This window comes from Lynx canadensis, chromosome C2 (assembly GCF_007474595.2).
Source record: "Lynx canadensis isolate LIC74 chromosome C2, mLynCan4.pri.v2, whole genome shotgun sequence".
NCBI classification, from domain to species: Eukaryota; Metazoa; Chordata; class Mammalia; order Carnivora; family Felidae; genus Lynx; species Lynx canadensis.
This window is the reverse complement of record NC_044311.2, coordinates 106,732,128-106,752,142: the sequence shown is the minus strand read 5'-3', so window position 1 is coordinate 106,752,142 and position 20,015 is coordinate 106,732,128. Positions and strand designations below refer to the sequence as shown.

General features: G+C 37.0%; 1 pseudogene; it reads left to right on the top strand.

Annotated features, from left to right (window-relative positions):
• The first annotated feature begins 2,048 nt into the window (after positions 1-2,048).
• Positions 2,049-18,215, top strand: LOC115522898 (annotated as a pseudogene).
• Positions 18,216-20,015: the final 1,800 nt, after the last annotated feature.

Genomic DNA, 20,015 nt, shown 5'->3' with positions numbered 1-20,015 from the left:
AGTACAGGAGCATGGCTAACAAAGACCTGACTACCAAGGATTAACAAAATTGGCCTTTTTTTTTTCCCCACGTACCATGAAGTCCAGAAGTAAATGAAGGAACAGTAGAATGGCTCCAAAATGCCAGAACAGATTGAAGATTGTTTCCATTCACTCACATGAAACTTTTGTCCTCACAATTCTTATTCTATGATAGCAAGACTGCTACTGTGCTTCATCGCTGCACCCACAGTTCGTGCAGGAAAGGGTGGGAGGAAACTTTCATGCTTCCCAGATGTTTTTCTCTGTCCATTCATTTCCCTACTGCCAACCAACAAGGACTAGTTCATAGGTTCTCCTCTACCTAGGCATCCATACCTCCATAGCACGTCTTCACTTTCAGGTCATGACTTTGCCTCATGTTTCCCTGAGGAACGTGAAGCAAACAACAGCAATCTTGATAAACTTTCATTTCCACATCTTCTCAACTACCTCACTGGCTGCTTCTTCTAAATCTCCTTTGCTAATTCTCCTCCTCAACCTGAACTCTTGACGTGGGAAAGCCCCAGGATTTGGCATTGTATCTCTTCTCTTCTCCTATTTACATGCAGTCTTTTGACAACCTTTTGCAGTCTCAATGCTTTAAAACTGTCTACGCTGACGACATCCAAATAAATCTCTCCAGTCAAGATTTCTCCCCTGCCTAAATCTAAATGTCACTTTGACAGCTCTATGTGAATGTTAATAGGCCACCAAAATTTTAAAGGTCCCTAGAAACATAAATAACAAAAACAGAACAACAAGAACAACAACAACAAACACCCTGTTTATCCCAAAACTTTTGTATTTGGCTTTTTCAATTAATAGTCATAACATCCTATCATTAACTTAGAATAAACTCTCATAGTTTTCTTCAAATACTATGCATTTCTCACCCCCTATATACCATGTCAACAAATTCCCTATCTTCAAAACACAACATACCCAGACTTAGACCACTTCCTTCCACTTTCCCTACTACCACCATGGTCTGAGTCCTTAACATGGCTCACTTGGAGACTCTAATAACCTTATAACTTGCCTCTCTACCCTCAACTTTGATCCCTTACAGTCTACCATAAACATGACAACCAGAGAGATCCAGTAAAGAACCAATACAGGACTTGTCATTCTTTGGATCAAAATTTCTAATGGCTTCCAAACTGACACAGAGTGAAACACTTACAGAATTCTAGAGCATCTAGTTTATTTGTTTATTTTGAGAAAGAGTGAGCACAGGAGTGTGAGTGGGGGAGGGGTAGAAAGAGAGGAAGAGAGAATCCCAAGCAGGCTCTGCCCTGTCAGCACAGAGTCTGATGTGGGGCTCCATTTCACAAATCATGAGATCATTGCCTGAGTCAAAGAGCCAGAAGCTTAACCAACATAGCCACCCAGGCACCCTAAATACATGTTTCTGAACTTTTGTTCAAGTGGTTTTTTTTGTTTATTGTTGGTTTTGGGGGGTTTTTGGCAGAGGGGGGGCTGAAATTCATTCTCCATATCTCTACCTAGAGAAATCTTCAAACTTGCATGACATTCTCTACTCCTCTTTCTGAAGAACTCATATTTTCAAATGTGAAGACCCAGTTTAAGTATCACCTCCTCCAGAGAGCCTGTCCATTCCATCTATGGGCTTTCATAAAACTTGAAAAAATAAACATTAAATTTTTTTAAATAAAATTAAGTATTTTATTAGAAGGTGATAAAACTAACAAATAAAAGTGAAAGAAGGAAAGGAAACTGAAATTATTGTATTAGCCCTAGAAGAATAATCAACAAATGTTTACAAATGGCTATCTATTTATTTATGAGTACTTTCTCTTTTATACCTTTGTACATTATCCATTTTTTCTAACGTGTTATTTATATAAGAAAGCACTTAATCTCCTTGTTTATCGGCACAAACATAGCCTTAAAAATATAAAAGCAAATAAAATTTAAAAATTTCATTGTCACAGCTTTCTATAGAATTGAGGTTATCCCAGAACAAGACGATTTTCTGAGAATGGGAGGAGTCCCACTTCTGAGACATGAATCAAGCAATCACAGCAATGTGTATTGAGAAACTGACAAATGTTGAGAAGAATGCTCAGAGAATACCAGGTAAGCACCCTTGCTGCTTCCCTCACAGGGATTATTGGGCAACCTCCTCCCTACATATATACTACCTATAGATCTGAAGAAACTTGAGGGGAAAAAAAATCAAAGCAACATATTATTGTAAAAGAATGACACAATGAGGAAATCCTTCCAAACCATCAATTTTGCCATTTTACTTTCTAACTAAAATTGCTAGCTTCAATATTTTTAGCTTCTGTTCATTGCAACAGTTCCACACTCTGCTGTTGCTAAGTGGTGCCTTTTAATCTGACAAATATTTTGGTCTCATCCTGCTATCTCTTACTTGACCCTAGAAACAAGTACCACCTCTGAAGCCTAACATGCAATGCAGTGATTCACTTATAAATGTATAACAACACTTGGTCCTGTGTGTGTGTTTAGGAGTGTGGAGGTGTCCTAATTTGTACCATTTGCAGATTTCTGTAGTGCGAACACTCTCATCATAGCTGATTTCCTGGAGGTGGAAAGAGAGATATAATAGGCTCTCATGAAACAATTCAAACCAGTTCCAGCACACCACTAAGCCAAGCTCTCCATCATCTGTCCACTTCATGTGTTTAACCTCATCTTTTACTATTCCACACAGGAACTCTCTGCTCCTGTGATCATCCTTTACAGAACACCCTTTACACTCTGACCATGTTCCCTGGGCCTGAGCTGCTTCCCTCACTGGGATTATCAGACAATCTCCTCTCTGTCCATGTACTACCCATGGTTCCATAGATTATTACCCATAGATAGTCAATTGAATTATTCAAATTCAACCTATGTCACATGATGAAGATCTCTTTGTTCCCCCCATTTCTCTGTGCTATTTCCTTCTTCAAAACTCCTCCAGCTCATATTTCTTAAGGACTTGCACGTTAGGCACTACACGTATAAAACCAAACAGCCACAGACCATGTCTTCGTAACACACACTTTTAAGACAGGAATCAAGTAATAGGAAACAGACAAAGGTTGAGAAGGATGCTAAGAGAATGCCATGTCACAAATGACTTGATCTCTTCTGGGGGATCCTGTGTTCCACCTCTGCATCATACGTATCTTATTTCTAAAAGTGTATTGTGTTCCTCAATTTCAACATATACAATTGTTACGTCGACACTGGCTGTGCCTTGTCTCAGCATTATCTCTGCCTTGAGTATGTTTTCAGGAACAGACTTAGGACTTTAAAAAAAGGTCTTGCTCTGACTTAACCTGAAAGCAGCTGATGACGTTGAAAGGAGGGCAACAGGGCCTATGGATCTAAGAGAACACCAGAGGAAGAACAGGGCCAAGCAAGAAGTGAGGCTGACCAAGGACCCTGACCAGAACAATAAATTTGGTTGGGTGGAACTACCCAGGGAGCTGATAGCCAAGAAGAGGTTAATCAAGTCTAAAGATCACTGATAGCAGCTCACTGAAGATCAGATGAAGAAGGCTCTCCAGCTCTCGTTTAACCAGCTTCCCAAATTCAGAAGTGTAAAGTGGTCTTTAACTTCAATTCAGAAAACCGGTATCCTAAAGAAACTGGATATTAGCAAACTTACATCATTCCATTACTGATAATAAATCAAAAGGATTGGGGGCAACAGTAGGGTTTTAAACAATCAATAGGTGACTTCATAGTTTGAGGCATCTTCTTTACAAAGATATATTGATTGACCAAGGCAGGCTTTCCGACCTCTCCAACACTCACAGTCTCATTTAATATCCTTTATGGTTTGATTTAGAACAGAAAGGTAGACGCATTTGAAGAGGAAAAAAATCCTTTATAGGTAGAAAAGTTCTGATAGCTTCTACAAAAGAGATTAAAAAATAAAATCAGTGTGAAATTACTGGGCTTCCCTTCTTCCACTTTCACAGAAACATATGATATTGAAGTTTAACCCATCTGTAATATTTTCCTCCTACTTTGAACAGATAACATGTATATTACAGATGAGATGATAATGCAAATAACTAAGGTATTCTTAAAGACCAATTCTTCTTAGATTTAACATAATTTAAGTCATTTTTCCTTATGAATTCATTATAAAATGGATGTTGGGGAATGCAAGATGTTGAAGAACATGAGTAAGTTAGAATAAGACTTCCAGATAATTGTAACCAACTTACTTTTTTGCCCTCACTTGTCCAAAACAACTACTTTGAGAACCAGTGGTATACAACCAGCAGTGCTCACACTAAGTCTTGAATATATTTGCCAATATCCCTCTTCTATGCTAGTATCAGCAATGTAGCTCAAACTACCAAGTATAAAAATAACTTTGTCCAACATGAAAGTAGCTTGATTTTATAATTCCCCTTCACTGAAACATAATTATTTCCACTATAAAAAAATTGCTACCAGTATAAAGTATATAAAACATTAATATCTTTGTAATGAAGCAAATTCTTCTGGCTTCTTTGATTTTCTCAACCTCAAAGAACTAAATTAAACCTCAAGATTATCATTAATTTAATACCAAATCAAACTTTTATTTATGAAAACAAATGCTGAATGTGAGTGACACTTTCAGATGATCATAATCTGGTGACATGTGCTAAATCTTTCAGAATGCCCTGCACCCTTTCTTAGCTTTCATTTGTGCACAGAACAAATTATTAGATTCTAACATCTACATCTCAGCAGCAATCATATTTTCCTTAATGACCTCCTTCTGCTATTTTCAATACCTTATCAACACTTTAGGATTTCCCTGACTTCTTTCAACATTTTCAGTGGTAAAGTCAGCATAAGCAATCAATGTAGACTTAACACAAATCTCTTGTCTTCCTGTGAAAACATCAAAAAGTATATACACCATATAACATAAATTTTGCTGCCAAGTCTGAGATGGTTTGACTTCTAGGAGTCTGTCTTATTTTTCGTTTGTTCTAGTTTAGAGTAGTGGTTCTTACATATTAGCATATGTCAAAATTAGATGTAGAACCTGTTAAAACATAAATAGTTGGGCCTCAACTCCTGACTGAGTATGCCTGGGATAAGACCCAAGTATTTCTTTCCTAACAAGTTTCCAGGTGACAGTGTTTCAGGTTAGGGGACCATCCTTTGAAAGCCAGTGACTTAGAGATCACAGAGTTTCATTCTAGGATAACCTCTGCCATCCACTAGCTGCATTTGATCAAAAGATTCTTCTTTTTTTTTTTTTTTTTTTTAGAATTTTTGTTTTGTTTTGTTTTAACATTTATTTATTGTTGAGAGACAGAGAGACACAGAGCACGAGCAGGGGAGGGGCAGAAAGAGAAGGAGACACAGAATCCAAAGCAGGCTCCATGCTCTGAACTGTCAGCACAGACCTCAACGCGGGGCTCGAACTCACGAACCACGAGATCATGACCTGAGCCGAAGTCAGACAGCTCAACCGACTGAGCCACCCAGGTGCCCCTGATCAAATGATTCTTAAGAAAAGTTCATAGTCGTAACTGAAATTCCAATGTGAGAATTAATTTTCATCTATTTTTTCAGTCTTCTTTCTACAGCCCTGCTGGAAGGATAGTAAAAAGTATTCAGCCCAATCATAAACAAAGACACATCAAGGATTTTAATATTTCAATGGAAGAAGAATCAATGAGTGCACAACATATTGGTTAAAGGTTAACAGTCAGAGGACAGCTATTATTACCTTTTGCAATAAAGAAATAGAAGTGCTAATAGCTTAAGGGACTTACCCAAAGTCATTTAAAAAATTTCAGGTGTATTTAGAAGAGGCCCTGATCAACATTCCTTGTTTCTTATTTGTTGTAATCACAGGATAATCTGCTTCTCTTCCCTATTTCTTTGTTTTGATACTTAAAAGAGAGTGTTTTGGAAATACTCCATTTTTAAATTATGATTTTGAAAAGAATTTAACACAGAAAACGAAAATGTTTTAAAGTGTTGGTTGGCCATGCATATTATTAGAAATAGATAATAAATGAAGTTGTTGTGATAAAATGCTTGCATCAGATGTACAAATACAAAGGGCTTAAAATAAACATAACAAGGAGAACAAATTCATCTTCACCAAGTTGGATTCACCAGGCAAATGAGCAAGGCTACAAAGGCCTCTCACTCTCAACCATGCCTCCAAGGAGCATTTGTGAAAGTCAGGCCACCTCTCAGGACATAAGTATCCTCTTCTGTAACAGGGATAATACTGAACTATGCAAGTATCAAATTCATTCGAGCCCTAAGTTTATAGTTCACGTAACAGTCTAGCTAGGAAAAACTTATTTCTTTTGTTTTCTTCTCTTTAAATTAGGGGTGGCAATTAGTCCCAAATAAATAGCAAATTTTAAAAACTGTATTGCTCTGAGCAAGTACATTAAAAACAGACTCACCTCTTCAGTGAAATGATTGGTCCCAAAGTGAATCTTATAATAAAAACCAAATACATATATCCTGTTAAAGTTATTGCGCACTGTAAGAATGATAAAGAATAGATGTATCATAATTTTTAAAACCCTGCATAAGTTGTTATTATTGTTGTTTGTTAACATTTATGGGTAATTTTTTTTCCTGGTAAGCTATCAAACGCTATTTTAAAATATTGTCTTGTTTTTTCTCCTGTCTCTGTCTCCCACACACATGTGCTTTTTGTTTCCTCCATTATGTCAACTTCAAAATAATTATGCAAAAAGATCTAAACTGAAATTACAGTCAAGGTCTGCTTACAACCCCAGAAAATACTCCAATTGCTAAATTTAGATATCCAGGTAACTTCAGTAAAGGGTGCTCACCAGGAACCAAGTTGCTTAAATATTTATTAGGGATGTAACATCACCATTATATAAATATAAGCATTGTCTCAAAGCAATATATCTTAAATATGTTTCATGAAAACCATTAAGCTATTTTATCATCTAAACAGATACATGAACATTCTGTTTAATTTTTCTTTCAAAATAGCTTATCTCTTTGTGGACTCTAAGGCCAGAAATAATTACTAATGTGTCTCACATAAAAAGGCTTTTCAAATATAAATATTAGTCATAGACCTTTTTATTACAAGATGTTAAAATATGCAAAATAGATGACTTCAAAATCCACACTGACCACCACTGATTTGTACTATGTCAATTCATGTTGGCCAACATCGTTATGCTGAAAGCAGTAAACCTGGTCATAGAATTCACCCTGCCATTATGACTAGGGAAAAAACAAAACTCTCCATCCTAGAAAAATCTCTCTCAACTTAGCATTAGATTTGCTATTATGAACATTTTTAGAAAGCTACGCTTAACAAGTATTTTGAATGACCGTTGACAGTAAGCCAAACACGCTAGCAACTTGAAAGTCACATTGGTGGCTATCACCCCAATGTAGAAAAGAATTTAATTGAAGATTGCATCATTCTTAATGCATTAAGATCCAAATATAGTATTGATTTACTTTTACAGGTGAATGATGGATATTTCCAGAAATTATTTATATCATCATCCCAGATTTTCATCATTTCTTTATGGATTCCATATTTAGCAATTATCATGCCAGTGACGAAGACAAGTTTCAGCCCTTTTTTCCACTCCTCACTGAATGAATCTTGTGAGGCAGGTTTGTCTCTCTTTCTTTGTGATCCCTCCAGGTCAGTCATAAGAGAGGTGCATGTTCTCACTGGTAAAGAATGTAACAGGCAGGGCCTCCGTCTGCTGCCCTCCCCAGAGTATGTGCAACATGTTCAAATGTTCTCACAGTTCATTGCAGTGCAGCCCACTTCCTTCAGAATTTTTCCGAATTATTTCTCCAAAATGCATTGAAAAATTGGAAGAAAATACATGAAGACGGAACATGTGGTTTCCCTTGTTTATAGATCATAAAAGGTTTTTATTTTTTAAGACTTTAGTCACATTAGTTTTTAAATTATTATTTTTAGGATAAACATTTTAAACTACCATGAAGAACGATCTCTGGAAGGATCAGTAGAAGCAAGGGACTAAATCCTTATTCTCTTATATCCGTGCAGAATATATGTCTGCCATGACTTTTCAGAGGTCAGCAGAAACTCTGGTCAGGCAAGAAGTAAGTGTGTGCTAAGGGAAGCAAGTTTAAGAACAGAGAAATATCAAGAAATGGACACAGAAATGTAAGACAGAGAAGGAAAAGAAAGCAGAAAAGGTGATACTCTCAAAAATATTCATGATGTCCTGGATATTAAATTTAGTCACCAATTTAGGTATTAACACAAATATAAAGGTGATGATACTGGACACGAAGTGAATGGTTAAAATTACGACTTCATGATATGAAACAAGGGAACATTACAACCACTATTTAATAAAAGCATTGTTTGTTTATTTGTTTGTTTGTTTGTTTGTTCTCAGAGTCCAGCAACTTTCACTTTTCTTAGCTTTTCAATATATTTTAAAATTATGAAATGGGATGAAAAGAGCCACTAAATTTCTGATCTCCTTCAGTTTGGCTGTGTGCTAATGAATGTTACATAAGAAAAATTTTTTATTACACAAAAAACTTTATCTACATAGAATATATTATTAGAAATTCTATTTTTTTAACATAGGACTTATTCTAACTTTTGTGAAATGCTCTGATACACAGTGCCCCCCAATGATGAAGATGTGCTAAAGACAGACATTTATTTATTCAATTTCTAAAGTTATCAGAACTCATAAACAAAATCAGCCATGGCTTATTATTAAAATTCCATGAGCTACATATTCAAGATATGTCACAAACTACTAGATTGTGGTCGTATTTCTTGTCATCCATCATTCCAGAAAGTGAAGTAAGAAGGTTCCTGCTAAATTAAAATCCAAAGAGATTTTGGAATTTTTGTGTAAATATGTTGTCCCCATAAGTACAAAAATAAAATCATAAACGTGTGCTTTGGGAATTAAGCTTTTAGAGTAACTACACAAAACTTGTTCCAGAAGATAACAGGTTCTAATAGCTATATTAAAGTTAAGCCTAAATATGTCCACACGATGCTTATCCTTATACAGCCTTAGAATGAGTACAAAGACTGCACAAAGAAAACTGTCTTTTGATTTCAACCCACAACCAGCTTGGCGATAATATCCAAAGCAAAGAGGGATTAGATTTAAACAAAGTTGTTATTCTTATCTCAAATTTGCTACTTGACTGAAAACCTATGGAAGGAAACAACTCTATCTAAATCACCACTCCACCTGTAGCTACTGGCAAGGTGCTCAATAAATGTTTTCTAGTATATTCACTCATTTTAATTGAAATCATACTTAATAAATATTGGCTCTATGATAGGTAATAGTGATACCAAAAAAGGCAAAATATGGATCTCAGCATAATTTTAGTTATTTTGGCCTCCATTTCCATATCTGAATAAAAAAGATACTGGACTGAATTATTTTTAATGTTCTTCCCCACCTTTAAATGTTATGATTCTACTACCCTAATTATTAATTATTTAGCTGTTAAAAAATTCAAGGCCACATTATTATCAGCTTTAAATGATCTCTGTTAATGGTAAAAAGTAGTACAGGGTAGTGGTTTAAAAGCATGGAAATTGAGGTCAGACAGCCTTGAATTTAATCAAGAGAGAGTAATCACACAGTAATTTAAAAAGGGGAAATTTAATATAATGAACTATTAACTACAATGAGGGATTGGAATAAGAAGATATTGGCTAGTAAAAAGTAAAGAGACCTCTAAAAATTATAGGAACAACAGGTATAAGGAGCAATGACTACCCCTATTGCTGAGAGAGAACACTATCCCCCATCCCCCAGGGCTGAGATACAGACCTCATAGTAGAGGGTGTAGCTGTGACCCACTGAATGGCACAGAATTTGCTGTGATGCTTAGCTGGCAGAAATTGCTGGAAACGAGCTCTAAAACGTGGGTGAAAGCTATTCACAGAGAGGTGCCTCTCACTACCAAACCACCCAAGTGGTAGCCTTTGTCTACTAGGTGCTGCTGGCTGCCACGACCTGCAGGAGCCCGATGCTGAAGACTCTACCCACCACACAGAAGTTGGCTGCTGGAGGTGCAACTGCCCACCAGAGGAGTTTCAGAAGCTGAGCAGTAAAGAAGCTATCCATGCCATGGGATCAAACACTCCAAAACCAGAAAACAAAACCCTTTCTACCTACATTTTCTCTCCATCGCTCTTTAGCAACAAAACTTAACATTGTGTCAGTTGGCAAAAGGCCCAGATCCATTTTCACAGAGCAGGCAAAAAGGTCAATTAGAGCTGATAGGCAACAGATAGACAAAGGAGTACAGCCCACTCCTTTGACTCTGGACTTCCTTGCCCCTGGCTTTAGCTTCCATACAGCAACAAAACAACCTCATATAGCAAAACAACTTTATGTAACAATGTACCATTATCCTTCTTAAAAGATAAGGTTTTATTCTTTTCCCCCAAATGAGAAATAGTCTGACAAGTCATTGCATCCATTACTAGCTATATTAATTGTTCCTCAAATTCAGTAATAGTCCCACTGTTACCTGAAGTCAAAATTGTAAATGTAACCACCAATAGCAGGTGTCTAGTTAACATAAAGAGAAAGCAAGAGTCGAAGAAAGTGGTTAGCATACAAACGAACACACACACTCACGTACACCTGTCCAAAAAATCTTGTGAAGCTTCTATAGTCCTCATTTCTGTAACTGGTCATTTTAATTAATTAATGCCTTTAATTAATATCTTTGGCTTCCTTCTTCCATTACCCATTGGTCATTACCTCTACCATCAGCCAGAACCTCAATTAGCCAGGGTTTGAGCGACTCAAATCTTCACTGCCAAAGAGTCTGAGTCGTCAATTGTCCCATTCTTAACTTTCGTAAGTTGCTCGACCTTTCCAAACTCTTGTTACTTCCTTCATAAAATGGTAACAGAGGTACTAGTTCTCACTTCAAAACTTTCTGATGAGGACTAAATAAGTTAATACATAAGGAATTCTTCATACATAGTAGGAATTATTATGAAAGTCTTTGTTATATATATCAATTCTTCCTCTTTTAATAAAAGTATTAGGGCACACATTAGAAGAGTTGTATGTGTGGCAATATTTTCCTTTGGACTTCCAAAATAATTTTAAAGAATTACATTTACAGATACTTTCATCATGGTTCCTATTTTTCAGTATGATCTGAAAACTGTAGGGTAAATGTTGTATCTCTGAAAGGTGAAATCTTTCCAGGTTAAGATGGAGCACAATTTCACTTTTTCTTTATGTATATCTATGGTATTCAAATTTGTTACTACAAGTATGTATGATTTTTGTCCTAGCCCTGTGTCTGCAAATTTCCAAAATGTAATACCTGGAGGAAATCACTTAACCTACCTGGAGTTATTTTCTAATCTACAAAATAAGGGATGTAGAATAGATGTCTTCTAAATTTCTTCCATCTTTAACATATATGATTCTATTTTACAACGTCAGAGCTCTGTTCAGGTATACTTCACATATAGTGAACAAATGAAACTTTAGTTTATGTAAAGTTTATGTGTAGTCCACTCTTTGGACTAAGATAATATCAGTTCAAATGCTACCATTTACCAGATATATAAGTTTGAGTGATCTGCTTGTTTTGGGGGCCTAAGTTTCCTCATCAGTAAAATAGAAAAAAACTAAGACCTCATGCACATTAACATGTGGTAAGAGTTCAACTAATTGTAGCTATGCTATGTTTTCAGATTAAAGTCTGCATTGATTCTAAGACATATTATCATTATGTTATCATCCATGAAGAAAGAAAAATAAACAAAAGAAGGGATGGGGCACCTGGGTGGCTCAGTCACTTAAGCGTCCAACTCTTGGTTTCTGCTCAGGTCATGATCTCATGGTACGTGGGTTTAAGCCCCAAGTCAGGCTCCGTGCTGACAATGTGAAGCCTGCTCGGGATTCTCTCTCTACCTCTCTCTGCCCTTCTCCTGCTCGCTCTTTCTGTCTCTCAAAAATTAAATTAAAGAATTTTTAAATTAAATAAAGGAAGGGAAAGAGGAAGGAGAGGAGGCATGAAAGAAAGAAAGGAGGAAGACAGGGAGAGTTTCCAATTAAATTACTAGTAGATGTGTTCCAATATCAGAGATGGATATCCCAATGTATGTGTTTGTGGTGGAAGGGTGGGGTTAATTTTTAAATTAGTAAAATAAGGCATTACTGTTATTATTATCTTCTGCACATATACCACTCTGGTTGAAAAAGCAACAATCATTTTTCAATTCTCAATTCCAACAATTAAAATATTAAATCAATACTGTAAAATGTGGGAAATGTGTGTCCTTTCCAGAAGGGTAGGGTCAGTATGTTCTATGATGAATTAATTATTGAAAGATAGGCTGTTGGCTGATTGAAATACAGTAGCGAGCTAAAAGAGAATCCCTGTTCATATAGCAGCAGATAGCCTGGAAAGGGGGAAAAAAAAAGTATTCATGTAATTTGGTGAAGACAGAGTAAAGATAGAAGTATTTGCAAAATAAAAATGGAGGACAAAACTGCACTTTTTTCTCTTAAAATAGAATATTAAATCTTAAAAATGTGGACATTTTTAAGTACCTATTCTGGAAAATTTTACATGTGCAAAATGTAAAAAAGTATCTTACATTGAATCAGTGCAAAGCAAATGATTCAGTGACTAGAGCAAGGTGCTTCTAGGATTAGAATAAGAAGCCTAAAGCATTAGAAAGAAAGAAGCATTTAAAAAGAAAGTTAAAAGATCGATCCTCTCCAAAGAAAGAAGCATGATAATGAAAATTAAAACATCCATTTCCAATATACCCATTGATTTACGAATCTACTGTAGTCTTCAAGAACCTAGGGTTTTGATTCTTGAATCAGACAAATAAAATATATGAAAGAAAATAGATTTGCTAGTCCAAACACAAAGAGGGGTGGGAGGTGATTCCATAGAACAAGCTTCTAATCTGGAAACAAAAATGATTTGCTTTAAGTCATCTCACTCAAGAACAAGCAAACATTCTTTAACTAGATAATAGTGGTCATGGTAACACTGGGCTAGCAACAGAGCCAGAAGGCATTTAGTAATCTTTTATTTACTCAAAAGTATACCTTGTATGTCTAAGGCGGAAAAATCATGTATTCATTTTTCTTCTATCTTGTATAACTTGTTTTGTTTTCATTTAAAGCTATTATAGGATACGCATTTTGATCAGTGTTTTTCACAATAAAGCAAGTCATTGATAACATGTAAGTGATAAATAGATTAATGAGACTTCTAAAGGTAATTTTGCCAACTCTTTTCCCTACAGAGTTTCATAGGCAGAGGGATGTCAGAATGAAATTGTACGGACTTCTATAGAAAGGAATTCTCCATTTCAAGTAGTCCATTGGTATTTATACATGTAGGCAAATGCTTTACTTGTGTTCCATTAAAATTGGAAACAAAATATGCAATATACTCTGTCTTCTGGTCCCATGGAGATCAACCTCTTAAGGAAACACTGTTAGGTATGAAGTTTCGTATTTCATTGGTGACCTTGTAACAATATATATTATTTAGCAATATTTTTCCAACATTTCATTTTGAAAGAAGAAAAAAATTAAGACTATATATACTATATAATGTAGTTAAATGAAAATAAATATCTTTTTTTTTTTTTTTTTTTTTTTTTACCTCAGAAGATAACTTGACCTATAATGGCTACCGTGTTATTTTTTCTTCTATTCTTCTTTCTTTGCATCTCTATGCCTGATAAATTTTCAATCCCTAACCTTTCTGGACTCTTGTTTCCCCTCTATCTACATGTTTAATATTGACTAAACACTTAAAATTTGTTGTTGATTAAAAAGGAAAATAGGGGGATAGAATGCCTTATTTGTATAACTAATAATGCATAAAAGTTACAAAAATAGTATCTAACATATGCTTATTATCTTAAAACAAAATTATATTAGAAAGGAAATAAGGGGCGCCTGGGTGGCGCAGTCGGTTAAGCGTCCGACTTCAGCCAGGTCACGATCTCGTGGTCCGTGAGTTCGAGCCCCGCGTCAGGCTCTGGGCTGATGGCTCAGAGCCTGGAGCCTGTTTCCGATTCTGTGTCTCCCTCTCTCTCTGCCCCTCCCCGTTCATGCTCTGTCTCTCTCTGTCCCAAAAATAAATAAACGTTTAAAAAAAAAAAAAAAGAAAGAAAGGAAATAAAACTTCAGAGGGTGAAGAAAAAGAGGTATTTCTGAATAGATATTGTGGGAGAGTAACCTCAGGAGCACAGATTCAATTAATGTACTCCCCTAAGTTAGAAAATACAGAGCTAGAATTTGGAATGTGAGTGATGAGAGTTATAATCCTTTGTTAATAATGATCTTATCCATAGAAAAAGCAGTGAGGCCTATAAGATAAAATAATAACAATACATTTCTAGTACTGAGTACAGTAAAAGGAAAAGCAGAAAGATATAATTCTAGAATAAACCAATCCTAACAAATGCCAATTTATGAAGAGCAGATACATGAAAACACCCAGGGAGAGAATTTATACAATTCCAAATTTCCATTCCCACTATAGGATTTGGTATCCAATCTGCCCACGGAAGGATCTTTCAGTACCTTGATTTTTACTTACAAAGAAACCTACTTAGGGGCTCTTGGGTGGCTCAGTCGGTTGAGTGTCTGACTTGATTTCGGCTCAGGTCATGATCCCAGGGTTGTGAGATCAAGTCCTATGCTAGACTCCATGTTGAGTGTGGAGCCTGCTTGAGACTCTCTCTCTCTCCCTCTGCCCCTCTCCTCCACTCGTTCTCTCTCTCTCCAATAAAGGAAAAGGAAAACAAAAGAAAGAAACATACTTAGAATTTTCTGGTTAAACTTTGTGAATCTAACATATACATTTATTTCTGATCCATCTAAACTCAAAAAAATTATAGTAATTAAAAAAGGGTGGGCTCACAAAGTGTAAAATGAAAGAAAGAAAGAAAGAAAGAAAGAAAGAAAGAAAGAAAGAGGAAGGAAGGAAGGAAGGAAGGAAGGAAGGAAGGAAGGAAAAACAAAGAAAGGAGGGAGCAGGGAATGAAGGAAGGAAAGAAGGAATAAAAGAGAGAAAGAGAAAGGAAGGAAGAAAGAAACTGGAGCACTGTAGAAAAGAGACATTAAATAATTTTGGAAACTGGAAGCCAACTAGGCAGTTATTACTAATTTAGGAGACCTGAATGGAGATGTTTATGTGTGTGTGAGAGAAGAGGGATTAACAGCAAGAATGTAGCTGTTTCACACCACAGGAGCCTGAAGAATTGAAGGGATCAGTTACTTCAGTGAAGATGCAAGGCAGAGCAGAATGCAAGATAAGTGGCTAAGTCTTTAAAAAGAGCTGCTATATTTTCTTGTATCCCAAGCAGCCAAGTAATTATCTCTCTCCTACCTCTGCTAAAGATAAAGGGTTTAGTCTCTGGAAAAGCTGAACAATGGAGGATCTTATCTAAGGATATAAAGCATAGGTGAGGGAAGAGGTAAGTAATGTACTAAAAATAGAATGTGAGTGGTAACTTATTTACTAAACACTGAGTCCACCAGTCCCTTGACTATCCTGGTACCTGTAATACTAACATCCATATCTAAATCCCCCAAGCAGGAAAAAGAAGGAAAAACTAGATTAGGAAAAAAAAAAAAAATCCTGGCGTGCCTGGGTGGCTCAGTCAGTTGAGCGTCCATTTTGACCGCAGGTCATGATCTCGCAGTCTGTGGGTTCGAGCCCCACGTTGGGCTCTGTGCTGACAGCTCAGAGCCTGGAGCCTGCTTTGGATTCTGTGTCTCCTTCTCTCTCTGCCCCTCCCCTGTTCATGCTCTGTTTCTTTATCTCTCTGTCTCTCAACAATAAATAAATGTTAAAAAAAAATTTTTTTTTTTAAATCCTATCCATACCAACAATGGGAGAGCCCCTCAAACAAAACAAAAAGCCTGAATTCTCCCCTGGGTAAAATTCATCAGTAAACCAGCCCCACCTGAGAAAACGGGGCTCCAGTAAAGCTCTTAGTGCCTCATTCTTTTTTTTTTTTTTTTTTTTTTTGATTTATTTTTGAGAGAGAGAGAGAGTGCAAGCGAGAGAGGGACAGAGAAAGAGGGAGACACAGAATCTGAAGCAGGCTCCCGGGTCTGAGCTGTCAGCACAGAGCCTGAAACAGAGCTTGAAGTCAGGAACTGGGAGATCATGACCTGAGCCAAAGTCAGACACTCAACCCACTGAGCCACCCAGGCTCCCCTATTGCTTCATTCTTAATATAAGTGAGAGGCCAAGGACCACAAGCCAGTTGTAGAAAGTCTCCAGTATAAAACATGAAAATTAAAACATACAGAAAAACAACAACAGAGACAAGTGAATTTAAGGAACAAAAGTTTTAAAATATTTTATTGTCCTTAAAGAAATGAGAGAAACATTTATCTCTGGCCCCAAATCAGAATGCTACCATAAAAGGGGGTTATTTCAGATAACAAGAAGAAAAAAAGTCTTAGCAAATTAAAATATAGTAAATTAAAAATAAATATTGAAAAATAAAGTTGAGGATATCTCTCAGAAAATAAAACAAAAAAAGAGCAAAGAAAAATAGGAGAGAAAATATGAGAAAAAAAAAGATTGATTCAGTAAATCTGACATTTATATAATAAGAGTTCCAGATAAAGAAAGCAGAGAAAATGAGAGGGAAAATTATCAAAGAAATAAATTAAAACAAGAAAAATCCCCCTAATTTAACTGGTATACATGGATCTCCACATTGAAAAGAGCTTAAAGTACCCAACAGAAATGAATTGAAAAACAAAATAACTCACACCAAAGCCCATCACTGCAAAATTTCATCATCTGAATAATGAGGGAAGATCCTGAAAATTTGCAGGTAAAAGGGAGATAAAATTCACAGGCATAGGTCTGGGCATAAAAGTGCCATCAGCCTTCTCGGTAGCAATGCTGAAAGTAATAAAACAAATGTAAAAATGCTTTTAAAATCCTGAGTCTTGATTTGCAACCTAAAAATTTAAGTCTAGGGGCACCTTGGTGGCTCAGTCAAACGGCCGACTCTTGATCTCGGCTTAGGTCATGATGTCACAGTTGGTGAGATAGAGCCCCGAGTTGGGTTCTGCACTGACTGCACAGAGCCTGCTTCGGATTCTCTCTCTCTCTCTCTCTCTCTCTCTCTCTGTGCCCCTCCCTGCTTGTGTTCTCTCGCTTTCTCTCTCAAAATAAACATTTTTAAAAAATAAATAAATAAAAATTTAAGTCTAAACTATCAACTATGAGAATATAAAAAAAAATTCTAATATAGGTGCTCTCAAAAACTTTTCTCCTTCCATATAATTACTGAAAGTTGCTGGGGAATGGTCTCCAGCAAAACAAGGGAGTAAATAAACAAGGAAGGTGTGACATATCTCCAAGTTCTAGAGCAGCCACAGTTCCTAGTTCCAAAGAAGATGAGGAGCCTGGATAATTAATTGATGAAGAGTTTATCCAGAAGGTACGGATAATGTAGAGTATCATTGGAGGGGCTACAACACAAGTCATTCCACAGCACTGTCACCAGAGAAATGTAACATTTTACACCTCCTGAGCTGTGCTGAGGTTGGGGTGTGGGAGAGGCGCCATCATCAGCGTTGGCATCCTCCACAACAAGGGCCAAAAGGTTAAGGTTAAGAGCCCGAGAGCCAGGACACCGACCCACGGCTGTTGGTCAGGCTGTGCAGTTTTCTTCCCAAACAAACCAACTCCACCTTCAACCAAGTTGTGCTGAAGAGGTGGTTCATGAGTTGCACCAAACCAGCTGCTTCTGTCCCTTTCCTGGATGATCTGGAGGATGAAGCATCCTGACCAGGAAGACAAAAAAGCTGTGGGTGCAGGAACTGTAATGAGTGACCTCAGTGTACAGGAGGTACCCAAACTGAAAAGAGTGCGTGCTGCACCGTAAGCAGCTATGTGCGGAAACTTCATCCTCAAGGTGGGGGCAAGATCCTCACCTTCAACCAGCTGGCCCTGGACTCCCCCAACCGCTATGGCACTGTCCTGCTCTCTGCTCCTCTGAAAGGCGAGAAGTATACAGGCATTCTTACAAGGCCGGAGGAACCCTGTGCAGCCACGCTACACCCTACGTGCACTCCAAGGGCCAGAAGTTTGAGTTCACCAGTGTTCAATGGGCTCACCGTGGTTACAAAAACTACCCCTTTGTTATTTAAAAGATTTTGGATGCAAAAAAGTTAATTAATTAAAAATTTGAAAATGGATGAGTCCTTTTTATTTTGCACACAAAGCCACCAGAGATCTTACCTGCAGACACCTCGGGAATTGCAATGTAGATATACATGGCTCCAGACACTTGGTGCGAAACAAACGTGAGAAAAACTATTAGGGAGAAACACTTATTTACAGACTGGAGTTTCTGGTAGGGTTCCACATGGTCAAGCATGGCTTCCGTAGTGGTACTAAGAAAGCAGCAGGAACATCACAGGGATGGAAGAAGGCAATTAGGTATCAGGGGTCCCTGCAGGTATTGGCTGGGGACCTTGAGCTGTCCCTACCCACACCAAGAATCCCACATTACAAACACTGTTACCTCTGCTGCCTTCAGAAAGAGCACTCCCTGTCCCCTCTTTGACACATCATGAGCCAAGTTACTGTCATGAACATATTTTTTTTTAAGTTTATTTATTTTGAGAGAGAGAGGAAGAGTGAGCAAGGGAAGGGGCAGAGAGAGAGGAGAGAGCAAGAATCCCAAGCAGGCTATGCACCACCAGCATGGAGCCCAATGTACGGTTTAAACCCACGAACCGTGAGATCATGACCTGAGCTGAAGTCGGATGCTTAACCGACTGATCCACCCAGGCGCCCCTGCCATGAACACATCTGACTGAGCCATCCTAGCTCACACATTTGTGTCCTGGATAAAAGAAGGTCAGTGAAAATGAGAATCTAGCCTTTTCAGCTACTGTACAGTAAGTCAATCATTACTTTCTTGCATTGTCCATAAGAATGAGGATTTCCTTTATCACAGAAAATGCTTCAGATGCTAGGCGTGCAAAACCAACAACAAATGTCCCTTGTAAATGAAGTCCATGAAGTAATGGATCCAGCACAGGAAAGAGGTGAAGAGAATTTTCTGGAAAACAACAAGAAGGGTGAGGATGATGGACATATGTCCAACCTTAGAGAAAAACCAGGCAAACTGAAGCAGATGAGGTAAGACTTGAAGTTCTGGCAGGAATTTTCCAAAATTCCTATGACAATAAATAGCTTATTTGACAAGTTTGACTTCGTGGAAACTAGGACTGAGAAGTGAAGATTATGGGAATAATTTAGGCCAAGACTGTAAGAAAACTAAATTAACAAAATAATAAAGGGCAATTAACTCCACAAAACACCAGCCAAAAAGTTGTACAAGAAAGGAAATTTAGCAGAAAGTCTCAACTTGGTTCTGAATTAAACAGTATATGCATAACTATGATAGTTAAAAACTCTGAATACAGATTTCAATTTACATGTTGAAAACTGGGTTTGTTTGATGGGAAGAGTAGACATGTATCTGTGAGAGGGACATCCGAGTATGAGAGGGATTTTAAAGAGCTAAATCTTCAGTTTTTATAGAAGGAATACGCAGTACACAATATCTAAAACTTAGAAAGATATTCAAAATAAGTTATTTTGGAACTGGGCTAACCACCAGAGAAGACACTTGATGGCATCCACTTGGGGAGCAGAGAACCGTGGGGGGAAGGGACAGATAGGAGACTGCAGTTTAACACCTTCTATTATTGCCTTTTGATTTACTTTTAATTGATTTTTGATTTTTAAAGCATTTCTAAGAATTACTTTGAGAGAATGGCACACTTAATCTGTAAAAAAATAAAAATCTGTAACTATGGAGAGTGTAGTACTTACTGCTGATGACATTACAAATTACATTATTTAAAAAACTATATGTCAAAACATAGCAAAAACTATAAAGATTTTTATATGCTTTGATTCAGTAATTTCATTCA